Source organism: Pongo abelii, chromosome 1, assembly GCF_028885655.2.
Source record: "Pongo abelii isolate AG06213 chromosome 1, NHGRI_mPonAbe1-v2.0_pri, whole genome shotgun sequence".
NCBI classification, from domain to species: domain Eukaryota; kingdom Metazoa; phylum Chordata; class Mammalia; order Primates; family Hominidae; genus Pongo; species Pongo abelii.
In genome coordinates, this window is record NC_071985.2 from 88,092,343 (window position 1) to 88,110,473 (window position 18,131).

General features: G+C 43.2%; 1 protein-coding gene across 4 annotated transcripts in view; it reads right to left on the reverse strand.

Moving 5' to 3' along the window:
* The window catches only part of C1H1orf226 (chromosome 1 C1orf226 homolog), a 319,795-nt gene that overhangs the window by 237,200 nt on the left and 64,464 nt on the right, over positions 1–18,131 (reverse strand). The window lies entirely within an intron of this gene.

Consider the following 18,131-nt stretch of genomic DNA (forward strand, 5'->3'; position numbering starts at 1 on the left):
GCACTGTGGCTCATGCCTGTAATTCTGGTTCTTTGGGAGGCTGAGGCAAGGAGACCACTTGAGGTCAGGAGTTCGAGACCAGCCTGGCCAACATGATGAAACCTCATCTCTATTAAAAATACAAAAATTAGCTGGGTGTGGTGCCACATGCCTGCAATTCCAGCTACTCGGGAGGGTGAGGCACGAGAATTGCTTGAACCCAGGAGGCGGAGGTTGCACTGAGCTGAGATTGTGTCATGGCACTCTAGCCCAGGTGACGGACTGAGGCTCTGTTTCAAAAAGTAAAAATTAAAAAGGCATAATCTCTAGATATCATTCCTTATAAGAATGAAACAAGAAAATAGGACAACCCAACATTGATTCATTGATTAAGCATCTATGACATGAGTTCCTTCATATACATCATCCCATTATACACTGACTCACTGGGACTTGCCTTTCCTTATTATACATAAATTAGATAAAACAGCCCAAGGGATATACTAGAAATTAAGAGCCCAGAATAACTTAAAAGTCTACCCAAGCAAAGATTCCATTAAGAGTGAAGATAAGACTGTGACATCTGTGCGGGAAAGGGATGTCCTGTAGTTACGGGAAAAGCAAGTTTTTCCCGAAATTTGGAGCTGAGGCCTGATCCCAGTGAGGACGGTTTCAAAAACTAAACACCACAAAGGGATTTCCCCTAGTATTGATCAACAGTTTGTGCTAATACACTGAAGAACACAACTGGCAAGCAGTGAGCACATTGCAGTTTGGCTCCAAGAGGACAGCCCCACCACGGCCCATGGGGAGCAACACAGCTATTGAAGAACCTCACAACTCACTGAGATAAACAAAACCACTTAGATCTAATAGTGTGGCCAGATTTAACTGTGGTTACATTTTTCCTTCTGAGCTCTGCTGAGGCAGTGCAGTCTGTCAACAAGACAGTGACCCAGAGCTAGGGATGACGTGAGGCCCAGATTTGTGATTGCCCAACTTCACAGGCCAGCTGGGGGCAGTTTCCACGCCCCCTCTCCTTGACACTGCACAGCTGATGGCTCCTGCCCTGAACACCGTGCAGTCAGGAACACACAGGCCTTGAGGGGCTCGTGTTCCCTCAGCCATCACATGAGAGCCGGGGCCACAGGACCGAGCAAGGTCACCCATAACAGGGAGCATGGGGGACTGTATGGTCCTCCCACTGGATCCCAGCAGACCAGGAAAGGGGCTGCTGCCCAGTGAGACCCACCATTGGGCCTGAACACAAATACCCAGATGGAACCCATCCCTATCCTGCTACCGTGACCCTGGCCCATTTCTACCTCTTCTGGAAGAGGCACTGCTGGACTGAGAAAGCCAAAGGAAACATGGGACACAGGGAGGACAGGTGGAGGGAAGAGGCAGCTTCAAGTTTTGGACAAGGCTTCCTAACAAGGGGCTCACATTAAGACATCTACTATCTTCACCCCACAAGTACCTCCTTCACTACATCAGCCACTACCCCAGCTGGTATGTGTGCATACATGCACCACACACCTTCACACACAGTCATGGTGCACATGTACATGCACACCTCACATGCCACACACTTGCCTCACCCCACACCCCTACTAACACATCACACTCACACCACACACTCACTTGCTCTTCTTCCTTCCTTCCTTCTCATTCATGCAAAGAAAATCACTAATCTAAATACCCAGAAATTAGCTTAACCAAAGAAGTGAAAGATCTCTACAATAAAAACTATAAAACGTTAATGAAAGAAATTGAAGAGGACACAAAATAATGGAAAGATAACCCATGTTCATGGATTAGAAGAATCACTATTGTTAAAATGTCTATACTACCCAAAGCAATTTACAGATTCAATACAATCCCTATCAAAATACCAATGACATCCTCCACAAAAATAGAAAAAAAATCCTAAAATGTATACGGAGCCATAAAAGACCCAGAATAGCTAAAGTTATCCTGAGCAAAAAGAACACAGCTGAAGGAATCACATTACCTGACTTCAAATTATGCTACAGAACAAAACATGTAACCATGTACATGCTACAGAACATGTACATGTACATGCTACAGAACATGTAACCAAAACAGCATGGTACTAGCATAAAAACAGACACATAGACCAACGGAACAGAATGGGGAACCCAGAAACAAATCCATACACCTACTGTGAACTAATTTTTAACAAAGATGCCAAGAACATACATTGGGGAAAGAATAGTCTCTTCAATAAATGGTGCTGGGAAAACTGGATATCCATATGTAGAAGAATAAAACTGGACTCCTATCTCTCACCATATACAAAAATCAAATAAAAATGAACTAAAGACTTAAAACTAAGACTTAAACTGTTAAAAGAAAACATTGGGGAAACTCTCCAGGACATTGGACTGGGCAAAGATTTCTTGAGTAATACCCCATGAGCACAGGCAACCAAAGCAAAAATAGACAAATGGGATCACATCAAGTTGAAAAAGTTTCTGCACAGCAAAGGAAACAATCAACAAAGTGAAGAGACAATCCACAGGATGGGAGAAAAAATTTGCAAACTTCCTATCTGACAAGGGATTAGTAACCAGAATATATAAGAAGCCCAAACAACTCTGTAGGAAAAAAATCTAATAATCTGATTTAAATATGGGTGAAAGATCTGACTAGACATTTCTCAAAAGAAAACACACAAATGGGAAACAGGTACATAAAAAGGTGCTCAACATCATTATCAGAGAAATGCAAATCAAAACTACAATGAGATATCTTTCACCCCAGTTAAAATGACTTTTATCCAAAAGACAGGCAATAATAAATGCTGGCAAGGATGTGGAGAAAAAAGAACCCTCGTATACTATCAATGGGAATGTAAATTAGTACAACCACTATGGAGAACAGTTTGGAGGTTCCTCAAAAAACTAAAACTAGAACTACAGCATGATCCAACAATCCCACTGCTAGGATACCCAAAAGAAAGGAAATCAGTATATTGGTGAGATATCTGCACTCCCAGATTACTGCAGCACTATTCACAATAGCCAGGATTTAGAAGCAGCCTAAGTGTCCCTCAACAGACAAATGGATATAGAAAATGCAGTACAATGGAATACTATTCAGCCATGAAAAAGAATGAGATCCTGTCATTTGCAATAACACAGATAAAAATGGAGGTTAGTGAAATAAGCCAGGCACAGAAAGACAAACTTCACATGTTCTCACTTATTTGTGGGAGCTAAAAGTTAAAACAATTCAGCTCATGGAAATAGAGAGTAGAACGATGGTTACCAGTAGGTAGGAAGGGTAGCTGCGGGGGGAAGGAAGGACAGTTAATGAGTACAAAAATATAATTAGGTAAAATGAGAAAGATCTAGTATTTGATACCACAATAGGATGACTATAGTCAACAATAACTTATTGTACATTTAAAAATAACTGAAAGAGTGTAATTGGATTATTTGTAACACAAAGAAAGGATATATGCTTAAGGTGATGGATACCCCATTTACCCTGATGTGATTATTATGCATTGCATGCCTGTATCAAAATATCTCATGTGCCCCCATAAACCTATACACCTATTATGTACCCACAAAAACTGAAAACAAATTTTTAAAAATAAAATAAATTACAAAAAAGAATCACTAATCTGCCTTTCTGAGAATGTGTCTGGAATAAATAACCTGTTTTCGCTATAGCCACACCTTAGGGTCATCCAGAGAGATTAAAACAATATACAAAGCAGGATTCAGGTCTGCATCTCCTAGACAAAAGCTAAACATCCACTGTAATAACATGAATCAAGAGCAGAACTAAAATGCCAGGGAAGCAAAGGGTCAGAAAGTCTACTGCACAGGGCAAAACCAGAGGGTGTGGTATGTGAATACTTTCTTTACACATATGACACCACAACGAAGAGTACCTTGATAACTAATCATTACCACCTCCACAAGTAACTTCTGTCTGTCCCTGAGTCTTCATCTTGAGCAAAGTGTAAGACACCATCTAGACCAGACGCACTTTCTGGAAGGTGGCCCTTCTAACTGCTCAACTTCAAGCAATTCTGCAGTAAACTGAACTCAGGCAGCACCCTCCCACTCTTGACTGGAAGGTTAGCTCAGCAGATAGATGAAGTTCAGGCCTAGGAGCCAACAACCTTCAGAGATCCGGGCTCTGTCAATTCCTATAGGGGTCAGGCAAAACCAATTCCCTGCCTTCAGTCAAAGACTGATACACTGGTGGCAGGTGATCACTCTGAAACAGCACTCCTTTCATCTGCCTCTCCTGCAGGATGCAGGCTCCCACACGTTCCTGGGGCAATGGAGCTAGGTTGGCCTGACACCTGGGAATTGGAGGAATATATTTCAAAATGGAAACTCATACTTTTTTCCCCTCCTTCTCTCATGTCATGTTCCTCCTCTAGCCTTCCTCATCCTGATTAGCAGCCCCTAGGAAATCCACCAGTTTTTCACGCATGAAACTTGAGAGTCATCCCTGAACATGCTAATCAGTGACCAGGACCTCCCAATTCTCTCCCCTCTACCTCTCTGTCTACACTGCCATTACCTGATCCCAGAAAATCTTCCTCTCTCACTTTGTCTATACAATGGCCTCCTTACTGGTTTCTCCACATGGCCCTCTCCAAACCATTCTCCGTGAGGCTGTCAGAGTGATCTCTTTACAAAGCAAATTGGGTCATCTTATTCCCTTCTTCAAGAACCTCCCACACTTGTTCCATTTGCTCAAAGACAGCAATCAAAATCCTCAGCATGGCCTACATAGCCACATGGTCCAGCTTCATCTCACACCAGTGGCCTTGCCAATTATTCAGAAGTTCCTCAATCACACCATATCTTCTCACATTCAAGGGCATCTACACATGCTCCGCCCTGTGCACAGAACACTCTTCTACCCACTCATCCCCTAATCTCCCAACATTCGTGATCCTGTAGATTTCTGCTTAATCTCTACCTCCCCTTTGTTGACCCCCAGAGTAGGTGAGATACCCTTAGAGAGGACTCCCATACCTCCATGCAATTCTCCTGTCTAGAACACACAGCTAAAACATGCTTTAGTCATCACCAGCTGACCGTGCCTCCCACAGGTCCAGGTACACAGGAGATGCTCAAAATACATTTGACTGAGTGGAATCCTCCAAAAATGAACACAGATTCACCCCAAGTGCCCATGGGAGAATCTCCCCTCTGAGGAGCATCCTGAGTCCTGGATTCTGCCTGGTGTTCCGGCATCTGAGGCATCAGCCTGCTCCTTCCAGCCCTCCATTACACCCTGCATAGTCCCACAGTAAAACTTACTTGACCTTTATCCAGGTACTTCAATTGGACCCAAGCCAGATGCTCTTACAGTAGCATATGCAATTCCTGGTTTACCGAGAGGGGTGGTATGTTAAACCTTCCTGCTGGTGGATTTTTAATCACCTGGCCTTCTGTAAGACTTCTGTAGCATTCCTGAGTCCCCCCTTCCAGGAATCCCTGCTGCGAGACATCAGACAGGGCCTCTATTCAGAACATTGACCACTGAGCTTAAGGGGAAATAAGGTAAAGAAGTTTAAAAATATCAGGGCCTGCTTCTTTTTCATTAACATCTAGAAAGAAAAAAACTATACAGAAGATGCAAACTGTATAGGTAATCAAGATACGGGATTATCTGTATCTGTTCTATCTGTGGCTTCATCTTCCAGATAAGCAGGAGCTAACTGCAAATAAAGTTAACTGAAAGACTTCAAATTTTTTTATAAATTTCTGGACAACCTCAGCCTCAGTAGTAAGTTAATATTTCATAAAGTGCTTTCACTTTCTGGCTTCCACCCTATTTTCTGGAGATTAACTTCTGAAGACACCAATCAACTCTACTGTTGTGGCCCCTGGTACATGAATCATAATGTGAAAAGCAGCAAGACAGAAAGCTTGAAACATTCACCAATGTAATCGCCATCCATAGACTTGTTAGACTTTCTGCCATCACCATCACCTTCTTCTGGAAACTCCTTTTATTCACAATGTTTATGTCAGGTGCTTCCAGAGACAAGGGAAAAATGTATTTATCTTTTTTTTTTTTTTTTTTTTTGAAGCGGAGTCTCGCTCTGTCACCCAGGCTGGAGTGCAGTGGCATGATCTCAGCTCACTGCAACCTCTGCCTCCTGGGTTCACTCCATTCTCCTGCCTCAGCCTCCCAAGTAGCTGGGACTACAGGCACCCACCACCCCACCTGGCTAATTTTTTGTATTTTTTGTAGAGACGGGGTTTCACCTTGTTAGCCAGGATGGTCTCGATCTCCTGACCTCGTGATCCGCCTGCCTCGGCCTCCCAAAGTGCTAGGATTACAGGCGTGAGCCACCACGCCCGGCCTTGTATTTATCAATCAAAAATAAATGCATCAGACTATTCTGCTTCTGATAAAGTTGGAGTAGCTAGTATCAGACTAAGCCTCCCACAAGTAACAAATAAGAACTCTGAACAAGATAGAAAAAATAGCTCTGCATAGAATGCAGGACACAAAAAGTGAACCACAATATCAACTGTGAATGTTGGTTCATAATAATGTATCAATATTGGTTTATCAATTGTAACTAATGTACTACACTAATGTAAGATGTTAATAATAAGGAAATTGGGAAGGAAGGGAATATATGAGAACTCTGGCCTTGCCTCTCAATTTTTCTCTTAACCTAAAACTTCTCTAAAAAATAAAGTCTATTGTTTAAGATAATAATAGTAACTTTGAAAGCCCTGGAAAGAGACCAAAAACAGGCAGAGATTACGGGAAGTCAAGCTTTGAAAGAAGGGAACTGCTCTTGGTGAGGCTTGGGTGTGGGGCATCTCATCTGGCAGCACAACCCCACAGGCACAGCGCAGGCTGGCTGGAGCTCAGGCAGAAAAGCTCACTCTGACACCCTGGGGAGTTGGATACCAGAGACTGGGACAGCCGGAGGAGCTTAAAAGAGAGGGCAGGCAGGAGGGAGTCACAGAGGGGAAGCCTCCAAAATCATGTGTAAACCCCAGCCAGGTCTTCAGGACCCCAACTGTGCATGTGCTCAGGAAACTCCAAGGAAGCCAGCAGAAGGGGACAGTTGGAAAAACAAGAAAATCAAGTGGAGATTTTAACTGCCGATTTAGGATTTATGACCAGCCAAGTTAACTATCATTAAGAATAAGAAAACAAAACATGCTTCAGAAGAGGCTAGCAGAATCTTCTGCTATGGGTCTGTTAAAGCCTCACTGACTAGCTAGCGCAGGCAAGGCCACAGGAAAGGACAGGGCCCCCAGAAAGAGGCATAACATAAAGGTCCCTGCCTCTGCTGCACTCCCAGCTCTCATCTCCTCTCTGAAGCTTCTCAGTTCTACAGCCTCAGCACACAGGATACAACATGTGAGTTTCAGAGGTAACTCCCTTCTTTTACAGAGGACATTGAGGCCCAAAGCAGTTAGCAGATAGCAGAGAAGGGGCTTGGTCTCCCTCAAGCTCCTAGCTTCTAGTCTAGGACCCCCGCATTCTTCCCAACTCTCTCCCTTGGGGGTCCCAAATGCAGTCTGGTCTCCCTGTCTACCTCCTCATATCCCGCTGGTCTCCTGGTCATACTGTGTCCTCTCTCCAAAACACACACAAGCATAAAGAAATCTGATACCCTGGTCGTGCCTAGAAACCCCCAGCTGAGATTGCCCATCTGAGTTAGTCCCTGAACCTATCCTCTGTACTGATAGATTCCAGAAACAGAGAACCAAAGGAGCTTTCCAAAGGACTGTCCAAAGGGAAAGCCCTTCCCTGCCTGCAGAAACTGCTCTTGTGCACAGCTGAGCGTCCTGCTGAGCAGGATTATGAATGTGACCAGGGTGAAAGTTCTCGCCTCATTTAGCGTGGAACAAAGCAGCATTAACTGCAGCAGCAGGAGCGGCCCCAGATTCCGGGGCACACACTCAGCCAGTGACCTCCTACTAAATACTCTGGGGGAGGGGAGGAAAAAGAGAAAAGTTGCGTCAGGGTATCCCACTCCTCACTTGTGAGGCTTGCTCGGGGCTCTCCAGGTGCTAGGGTGTAAGGGACGTGGGGATAGGGACTCAAAGCGCCCATGTGGACATTTAGCAGCATCCTTGTTCTCGACTGCAATCAAGACAGAAGCCTCAGTGCCAACCCCCCCACCCACCCCTCACATACACCAGAAAAGCTTCCAAAATGCTTGAAATGCAGCTGCACACCACGTCTTCATTTATTTGTAGTCTAAGAGGAATGAGGCACTTATATTTCTTCCTCTCTCTCCCAGCCCATCTGAAAAAGGAAGCACTATTTGAAGGCCATCTGATGCAACTGTGTCACTATTGATCAGTAGCTCAGCAGGGGCCGATGAATGTGCCGGAGATCACAGCAGAATCCTTCCTGCTCCTCAACATTGAGGGGCTGGGTGCAAAATAATTGCGATGACTTGTCTTTATGCTAATGCCATGCAATTCTCTAAAAGGGACAGAGGGTAAGACGGAACGATCCAACCAGCGTGCCCTCGGGGAGGCTGTGTCTTTCAGTTCTTTTAGTCTCCATTAGCAAAAGCTTAGATGGGTTGGCCTGATTATTTCTATTATGAGGATCTGAGGGGTACAGCAAAGAGGAGAGAAAAAAAGCAGGAAGACAGAGAAACTGTTCTGGCCTTTCAACTATTAGCTCCTGAACAAAAGCCTCAGCTTGGTGATTAAAATCTCTGGCTCGTGTCACAGAGGCAGGTGTGAGACAGAGGCCGGGCTGCACCCTGGGCCGGCAGCACTTTCTGCCATGCCTACCTGGGATGCTGACTTGGCCAGCAGGTTATTTTCTCCTAGGGAAAAGAAAAGAAAAGAAAGAAAGTCCAACGCATGGTGTGAGGCAAAGGGATACACTAACAAAGGCTGTATGATCATTAAAATCATCACCTGTATCAGGTAAACCAGAAATGGATAGGTGAACAAAGAACACCAGAAAACCAATAAGGAAGTCAGATCCAATGACAGAGTTTAAGTGACCTCAAATGTGATTTGATCTAACCCTTCATTTTATAGAAGGGAAAATCAAGGCTCAGAGAAAGAATGAAAATGTAGCTTGTGAGTGGCAGAATCAGAACCAGTGTAGGACTCCCTACCCTGTACCACCATGCTAATACTTCAGTAGGAAATAAGTAATCAGGATGAACACAAGCCAATGCCCCAGCAAGGGCTGGTTCACTACATTAAACTCAACTTGAGCTAGATGAGGATGCCTGTGTATGCAGATCCAAATGGTCAGAAGGTCAAAAACACATCAGTGAAAAATGGTGGGGCACCAAGACTTGCAGGGAATGGACCGGGATCCCTATTTGGTTCATCTGAATGACTTTGGGAATGGAATTAAAGGTACATAAATAAAAATGGTGCCATGACACCGAAGGAGGGAAATGGTCATCCAACTACTGGAGAACAGTAAACTGAAGAAATGAGAAGGCTGTAAGATGACAATAGAGAGAGATCCCTTATTCTTCACATGAAGAATGAAAGCACTCAGCTTTGCGCAGCACCAACATCCTATACCTCCTAAATTCTAAGTACTTAAACTCACCAAGCCTCTGTTTCATTCATGAAATGTACCTAGTATCTACACTACCTACATGTCAGGGTTGTCATAAGAATCAAAATTAGATGGGCCAGACGTGATGGCTCACTCCTGAAATCCCAGCACTTTGAGAGGCTGAGGTGGAGGGATCACTTGAGCCCAAGAGTGCGAGACCAGCCTAGGCAACATAGGAAGATCCTATCTCTATAAAAAATAAAAATGAAAAAATTTAGCCAGGCATGGTGGTACACGCTTGTAGTACCAGCTACTCAGGAGGCCATGGTGGGAGGATCACTTGAGCCCAGGAGGTCAAGGCTACAGTGGGCCATGATTGCACCACTGCAAATCAAAATTAGATAATGCAGATTAAAGTTTTATAGTTTAGAAAATATTATAAAATCATAAAGAGATAATATTCTTTGTATTATCATGTTCTTGCTTTGTGAGCCAAGGAGATCCTGAAGGTACAGAATTTGTAGCTTTACCATAATAGCCTCCTTGAATTCTCATAGACTAACAACTGTACACAGAGTGAGGTGATCTAAAATGCCAGAGTAAATGGAAGGGCAGAATCAGGAAATTAGTCTCAACAGAATCAAAGAGGAGTGAAGACGGAAGTGGTGAATGGCACAAGCAGAGTGTTACCAGTGACCAGACCACACAGACAACTGGCAAACACCCCCACCTGCCACCCCTCATCAGGGAATGGCTAACTATGACACTGCTCACAGAACCTCACGGGTTGGGCTCAGTTTGAGGTAAACACCCTGTCACATTTGCCTCCTGACTAAGCAAGTTGAGACCAGGAAAAGCCTTCCTGGAGTTGGGAATGTGGGGTCTGCAGTGCAGTCATTAATCATTTGTCAGCCTCACTGCTGAATGAAATCCCACAAATGAGTAAAATTTCCAGATAACTGGCATGTTCCCCACTTATATATAAAGTTTTCTATATTTTAAACTCTCTTGATTAGAAATCTCTCTAAAATATATTCCACGCTGTCCTAACAATCGAGTCTCTATAAGCCAGAATAACCTTTACATACATCATTTAGCTTGTAAGTTACAAGTCAGCAATGATCCTGCAAGGAATGGCTCCAGACTACTATTAATACTACACCTTTTGAGTCCTTGAAGCTGATTTTTAGGATTTTTCTAAAACTTCCTACACTGTGAGCAGAAAGATGACAATATGCTACACATGCTTTCGCCTTTAACAATGCCTGTCCTCAAATCCTCAAGGAAGTACTAGCAAGACAAATTTGGCAACATACAAAAAGGATCATACACAATGATCAAATAGAATGTACCCCAAGAATAAAAGGTTAGTTCAACATATGACCATATGTTCATCTCTAATAGACAAAAAAAAAACCCCACGTTTGACAAAATCCAATACCCTTTCATACCCTTTCATGATTTAAACACACACACCCACAGAAACACACACACACCAAATTATGGATAGAAAGGAACTTCCTCAAACTAATAAAGGACTTCTACAAAAACCCACATCCTATTTCATGGTGAAAGATTGAATGTTTTTCCTTTAAGATCAGGAATGAGATAAGGATGTCTACTCTTGTCACTCTATCCATCTTCCTTACAGAGCCACTGTAAAGATTAAATAAAATAATACATATGAAGTGATTGGCATTTAGATCTTCTTTCAGCTCTACATCTAAGTTAGTTCTCCCTGTTATACCTGGTTCCACTTATCAGAGTTGTGAGTTAATATCTGTTTCTTAGATTAACTGTGTCTCTCCAAACTAGACTGCATTGGTAGCTCCAAGGTATAACTGTTGTTGTCACTACTGTATTCTGAGCGTCTAGTACAAAGCTTGGCCCACCAAACAAATGAATGGACAAATGATAGCTTTTCCTGTTTTTAAGCAAGAAATTTTAAGATGTTATCTAGTTCTTTACCTGCCTTCAGGCAGTCCCACACCTCCTGCACTATAAAGACTCCATATTACCCAACTTGCTATGGTGATCCACCCAACAGTCCTCATAGCAGAGGAATTAATCATTCTCATTAACATCAGCAGCAGCATCACAAAACAGCAACTATTTTTGCAATGATTTTTCAGATAAGGTAATCCAAGTAAGCTAAAGGAAGTAGAAAGTCTGACAAATTAAGTCCCGGCATTAGTTCCTCTAACCAAAAGGTGGAAAGAAAGAGAGCAAGAAAAACCACAAAATAATCAAAGAAGTCAAAGAGAAAAGAGTACACAAGGGCGACCAGTGAAAGGACACAGAGGTGAGGGGCACACATGGATGGTGAGGACAGATTTTCCCAGAAACAAAGAGGGAAGAGAGACATCAGCACTAGAAAGTAGCTCCGAGGTCTTTCGGCCCCACATCTTGTTTTACTCCAACAAGGCAGGACTGACTAATGTTCAATGATCAGGAGTCTTGCTCAAGGTCACTAAGTTACAGAATCAAAGTGAGAGAGACTATGACCCAGGTATCCTGGCTTCAAAGCCAATGCTCTAAAAATAAAAATATATATTAGAATCACATGAAAAGCTTCATTGGTTCCAATTCCAGCTCCACCACTTTCTAGCTGCTCTATGAATTTGAGCCATCTGGTCAACCTCCCAGCACCTCAGCTTCATCATTTATGAAGTGAAACTTTGCAAGATTACCAGTGTGATTAAATGAGACCATGTAAGGAAAGCACCTAGTATTTCACATTGAAGCTCCATTCCTTTTTTAAAAATTACAGAACACTTTCTATTTGCCAAAGATAAGGAGGCAAGAATAAAAGAGATTGTAAACAAACAACCTACAGAATGGTAGTAAATATTTGCAAACTATGCATCCGACAAAGGCTTAATAACTTAAATCAATAAGCAAAAAATCAAATCCAATAAAAAGTAGGCAAGAACATGAATTAGATACTTCTCAAAAGAAGGCATACACAAGACCAACAAATATAAAAAAAATGCTCATCATCACTAGAGAAATGCGAATCGAAACCACAGTGAGATACCATCTCACACCAATCAGAATGGCTTTTGTTAAAAAGTCAAAAAATTACAGATGTTGGCCAGGCTGTGGAGAAAAGGGCGTGCTTCTATACTGTTGGTGGGAATATAAATTAGGCCAGCTATGGTGGAAAAGTCTGGAGATTTCTCAAAGAACTAAGAGCTGAACTACCATTTGACCCAGCAATCCCATTACTGGTTATATACCCAAAGGAAAATGAATCATTCTACCAAAAAAGATATATGCACTCATATGTTCATTGCAGCATTATTCACAATAGCAAAGGCATGGAATCAATCCAGGTGTCCATCGACAGTGAATTGGATAAAGAAAATGTGCTACATATGCACCACAGAATGCTACACAGCCAAAAAAAAGAAAGAAATCATGTCCTTTGAAGCAACGTGAATGCAGGTGGAGGCCATTTTCCTAAGGGAATTAACACAGGAGCAGAAAACCAACTATTGTAGGTTCTCACTTATAAATGGGAGCTAAACATTGGGTATACCCACGTAACAGACCTGCACGTGTGCCCTTGATTCTAATAATATATATAGAGATTGACCACACTCTGTCCTAGCAAATACATGATTGTCTGGAGGATCTTGAATGAATACAAAAGGAACCAGGGAAGAAAAAAGGAAGTAGCCGTGGATGAGAACAGAGGGCCTGCAGGCAAAGGTCTTCTCTGGGACACAGAGAAATGCTTTAGAAAACAAAATTAAGACTGCAGGCCAGGCGCAGTGGCTCACACCTGTAAACCCAGCACTATGGGAGGCTGAGGCAGGTCGATCACTTGAGGCTAGGGGTTCAAGACCAGCCTGGCCAAGATGGCAAAACCTTATCTCTACTGAAAATACAAAAAATTAGCTGCGTGTAATCTCAGCTATTCAGGAGGCTGAGGCATGAGAATCACTTGAATTAGGGAAGCAGAGGTTGCAGTGAGCCGAGATCACACACTGCCCTCCAGCCTGGGCGACAAAGTAAGACTGTCTCAAAACAAACAAACAAAAAAAGCAAGACGGCAACTCTGGCTGATAAACTGAACCTGAAATCACATGGCTTGCCTCCCATTCTGAGAGATGCCAATGAACCACAGCAAGGGTTCAGATTTGTCTGACAAAAGCTATTTTTAAGGAGAAACCAATATTTTAATAAAGATTGTTTTGTGGTGAAAGATTCAAATTACATACCACAGAGCTAAACAAACATCCCTGATAGAAATCCCTCTTCTTCCTACACAGAGTTATTCCACTGCATCAGTGGCCTCATCTCCCTTTCTCCTCCTCTCGTAACAAAGCCTTTTCAACACTCCCTCCATATATCCCATTCAACAAAGCAAAATCCTGGAAGTGAGCCTCTGAGAAAGCATCCACTGTTCCTCCAGCACTGAGATCTGTGGACATCTTGTCATCAGTCCTTTCCCATTCACAGGCTATCTGTAAGCCCCTGATAGATAGTGTCTAGGCTTGTATCTGGAATGGACAGCAGGGTAGAGCTCCCACCCACAAAAACAAACAGGAAGCAAGCCACAGGGCCACAATGGCTTCCAGCCCAGAGACCACTGCAATCCTTCAGCACCAAACAGAAACACAGTGTCTTGGTGGTTAGAGCCTTGTGGTCTTCAACCACCTCATCCCTGGAGTTCTGGGATATCCCAAGAAAATAACAACTAAGGAGGGAATGAGGTCAAAACCCAGGATGGGCTAAGAGGTAGCCACTAGGGCAGAGTGAAATACAACACGCCCCAAGCCAGAGCCCTCATCCACAAGGAAGCCTTCTGCCAGATGCTTACCTATTATGAGGTTTGTTACTCAGGTGTAAGAAGCAAGGGCAAGGGCGGTAGAGGTGGAGGTCAACCAGGAAGCATCTGAAAGTATAGTTAGGTTGGCCAACCACCCCGGTTTGCCTGGCACTGCCCTGGTTTTAGCAGTAAAAGTCCCACATCCCAGGAATCCCTGGCCCTGTGTGAACCCCACTCTGGCTAACTGCCCTAGGTGCAGTGCAGTGTCCCTTCCCCTTCCTCGAGAATGGTTTCACTAGCAAGACAGTAAAACACCCCTGGCACACCAGGGGTGCCACAGGTGCTGCCTGTAGCCTTGACAGCTAAGCACATGACCTCTCTTAGAGAAGGGCTTTCTCAATGCCTTGGCTCCTAAGTGAAGTCATGGAAAAGTAAGGAAGAAACGGGTGCTGAAAAAGCAAGCTCAGCCCTTCTGGATGGCCCCCAGGCAGACAGGAGCCCAGGCCTCTGGCTCCAGCTTGCCAGGGTCACAGAGATGTTCTTCAAAAACCGGCACTTGGCCTCACCAGTTTCTCCCTCCACTATCTATCCAGGATGGATCTGGGGAACCAAATGAATAAAATTAAATGCTATGCAAGGGTATAACACAACAATTATTAATAACCTCATATTAATTTCAATGTATGTATTTTTACACAAATTCTAAAAACTGCAAACCCCTCCCACCCATCTCCACAAAGTCTTATCCTCTTGGGCCACTCTGCCCACATTTACAAAACCAAGCCAAAGGGAAACCACATATCCCACCATCACCACCACCCCACTGCACAACAGAAACTTAGACTAACTGCAATCTCCTAAGAGATCTTGAGCAAGAACCACCGGGCTATGCTTTTTCCTGAAAACCTGACTCACAGAAACTATGAGAGACTAAATGATTATGATTGCTTTAAGCTGTTAGGTTTTGAGGCAATTGGCTACTAATACACTGTGCATATCTGCTACACCAACTAGAGTTATTTATCAAATCAATAGATTATGCATTTTTAAAAAAATGAGGTGTCAATGTATCCTGTTGCCTGGGGTTACATTTAACATTTAATGTGAGGTACTGAGAGTGGCTTCACTGACCACACCAGCACCCCCTCTTACCCATCTAGTATTCTCTCACAGACCCGTATATGCTTACGTACACACTCCAAGCCAATCACCGCTTGCTTGCTTTCTGTTAAGGAGGTTGTTCTGTCTGTGGATTCCTAAGTGGCTATGTAAGAAGGATAGCAATATGAGCAGCCACAAGAGAAATGCCCGTCTAGGTATACAGCAACACAGCAAGACCCAATTACGTGTGTGTGTGTACACATGTGCATAACTGAAGGCTCAAGGGAGGCCCTGAGCAACCACAGAGGAGAGAAGGCATGAGTTTTTTCATTCGTCAGACAGCAGAATGAGGGGCAGGCAACTGAACAAGGAGAAGATGGATTTTGAAATCAAGCAGAGAAAGGGCAGAAAAAGATCCTCACATACAGATTTTTGAAAAGAAAAACAGAGCTCTGAGGTTTACTTCTAAGTGCCTCAGAGTCCCTGGACTGCCTCAGCTTCATGGCAAAAAAATGGTTAGCAACAACACTGTGCTGATCCCAGACAGCAATCCTAGAAACCATGGTGATGGGTACCATTAACTCTGATCAATAGATGGAAAACCTTCCAGAGGCACACGCCAACCCAGATCCAGTTAAAGTGCAAGCAAATGGCAAATCAATAGTGCTGCAGAAGTGCAGAGGGACAGACAAACGGCTCGCAGGGTGGCAGGAATGGCCCAGAATTTGAATGTGCTTATCAATGTGGCTGAGAGGCTGAAATTGACAAAGAAGAGATAGATGGAAAGAAAATGTTGAGAAGCGGCATTTTTGCAGGAGGCTGAGTGCAAATGCAAATCGTGCTTTGTCTCCTAATCTGTGACAGGGGTGTCCATCAAAGACAAAGTCAAAGAAGCAAAGGAAAATCAACTCCAACTCTCAGCCCCTACCTCCACTAAAATCAAGGCCCAAGAGGACTGAGGGTAGAACAGAAAATCAGAGATCAAGTACCAAGTTGACGAGGATCTCAGAATCTTCATGAGCAAGTCCGAGGTGCTTTTCATATGAGTCACTAATTCCTCAGCAACAGACTCAGAGCTGCTGCACTCTGACCTGCACTCTGGTTGACCTGATGTATTACACCTCTTTCTAAAATACCAGAGCATGTTTGGAAGGGCAGTATTCATCCCAGAAAAGCTAGGAGGTACTGCTGTATGCTCCAAGGCAACTCCCTTCATGCTACAGCCAGCTGAGAAGCAATTTTTAAACAAACACACAAAAACACAAACATCTCACTATGGTTCTTCCACCAACTTGTCTCTAAACTTTGGCAAATCACCTGACATTGAATTTCCTGTCGTGAAAGGTAGAGAGTACCCATTTACCCACCTCTGCAGCACGTGAGAAAAGAAAAAGGACACATCTGGAAAGCAGTGAGAGAATGAGAGTAAGCCCAGGGTATCATACCAGCATGACAGAATCTGAAGTTCTAATTTTACATTCTCATTTCCAAAAACTGCTGCTGGTTCTATGTTTTTCCATATGATACGGTAATCTACAAGACTGAAGCTCCATAAAGAAAAGAATGATGTCTTGCATTTCTTTTGTATCCAGCCCAATACTGAATACATGGTAGGTATTCAAAGAATTAGAAGAGGTTAGATAAGATTAAGGGAGTTGGAGGATCACGAGCCTAGATCTATATCATAAAATACTTGGTCAAATAACACCATACATTAAAAAAATAAATAAATAAATAAATAATCCCCATCTCAGTAGCTGTTTTCCTGCCCCAGAACTACCTTTCTTCTCTATTATACCTCTTCAAATTCTACCCCACTCCAAGACACAGCTCAAATTGCATTTTCTTCCCTATGAAGCACTCCGTGACTACTCCACACCACAGCAGTACCCTGCTCCTCTGAAGAATGACGTACAGCATTTGTTGAGGCCATTTTTGTAGTACTAACTTGGGTTATTTCAATGTTTTCACTTGCTTCTATAACATAGCTTTCACTAGACTCCCAGAATCTCAGGATTCTAAATTGTATTATACACCTAAATCATATTCCCCTACAACACTAGACAACAGTTGTACATACACAGGAAAGTCAATAAAAAATAAATTTTTAACAAATTTTTTAAATATTTAAAATTCCCACCACAAAATAATCAATTTGTAATATTCCATTCCTAAACAAATTTAAGTAACATGGGTGAATCAAATGAAACGTGGTCCACTACATGCACAAAGTTCATTTAGGAGGAGGCCTTTAATGTTCCCAAAAGTAAGTCAGCCTGTTTGCCACTTTTGGTCTTGAAATTCACCGTCCCCAAGTTTCCAGAGGTCAGAAGTGTTCAAGTCACCCTCATGCTTTAAGGCAGAACCCCAGATGGTGAGAGTAATTGTATTACAACGCAAACTTGGGTCTGCAACCTCCCTGCACAGACCTGGCTGCCCCCTTGGGAGATGCAGAAGGCTTCTGCTTCTCAGGGTCCAAAATAAATGCCAGTTCTGCAGACAGAACAGGTGTCCCCCCATCAAGATTATACCCACAAATCCAGGACATTTGTACCAACTGTTCCTGTCCTCCAGTACTGGAAACCTTCCAGAATGAGAAATAAATTCATCTTCCCACAATTCCAAGAGCCCGTCTTTCCCCCTTGCAGTATATGAAAGTCGAAAACCTTTGCAGATACTCAGTATCCACACTGTCCTTGAGTACCCTGCAGCCTGACATGACCCAGCCAGTCCTTCCATCAGCCAG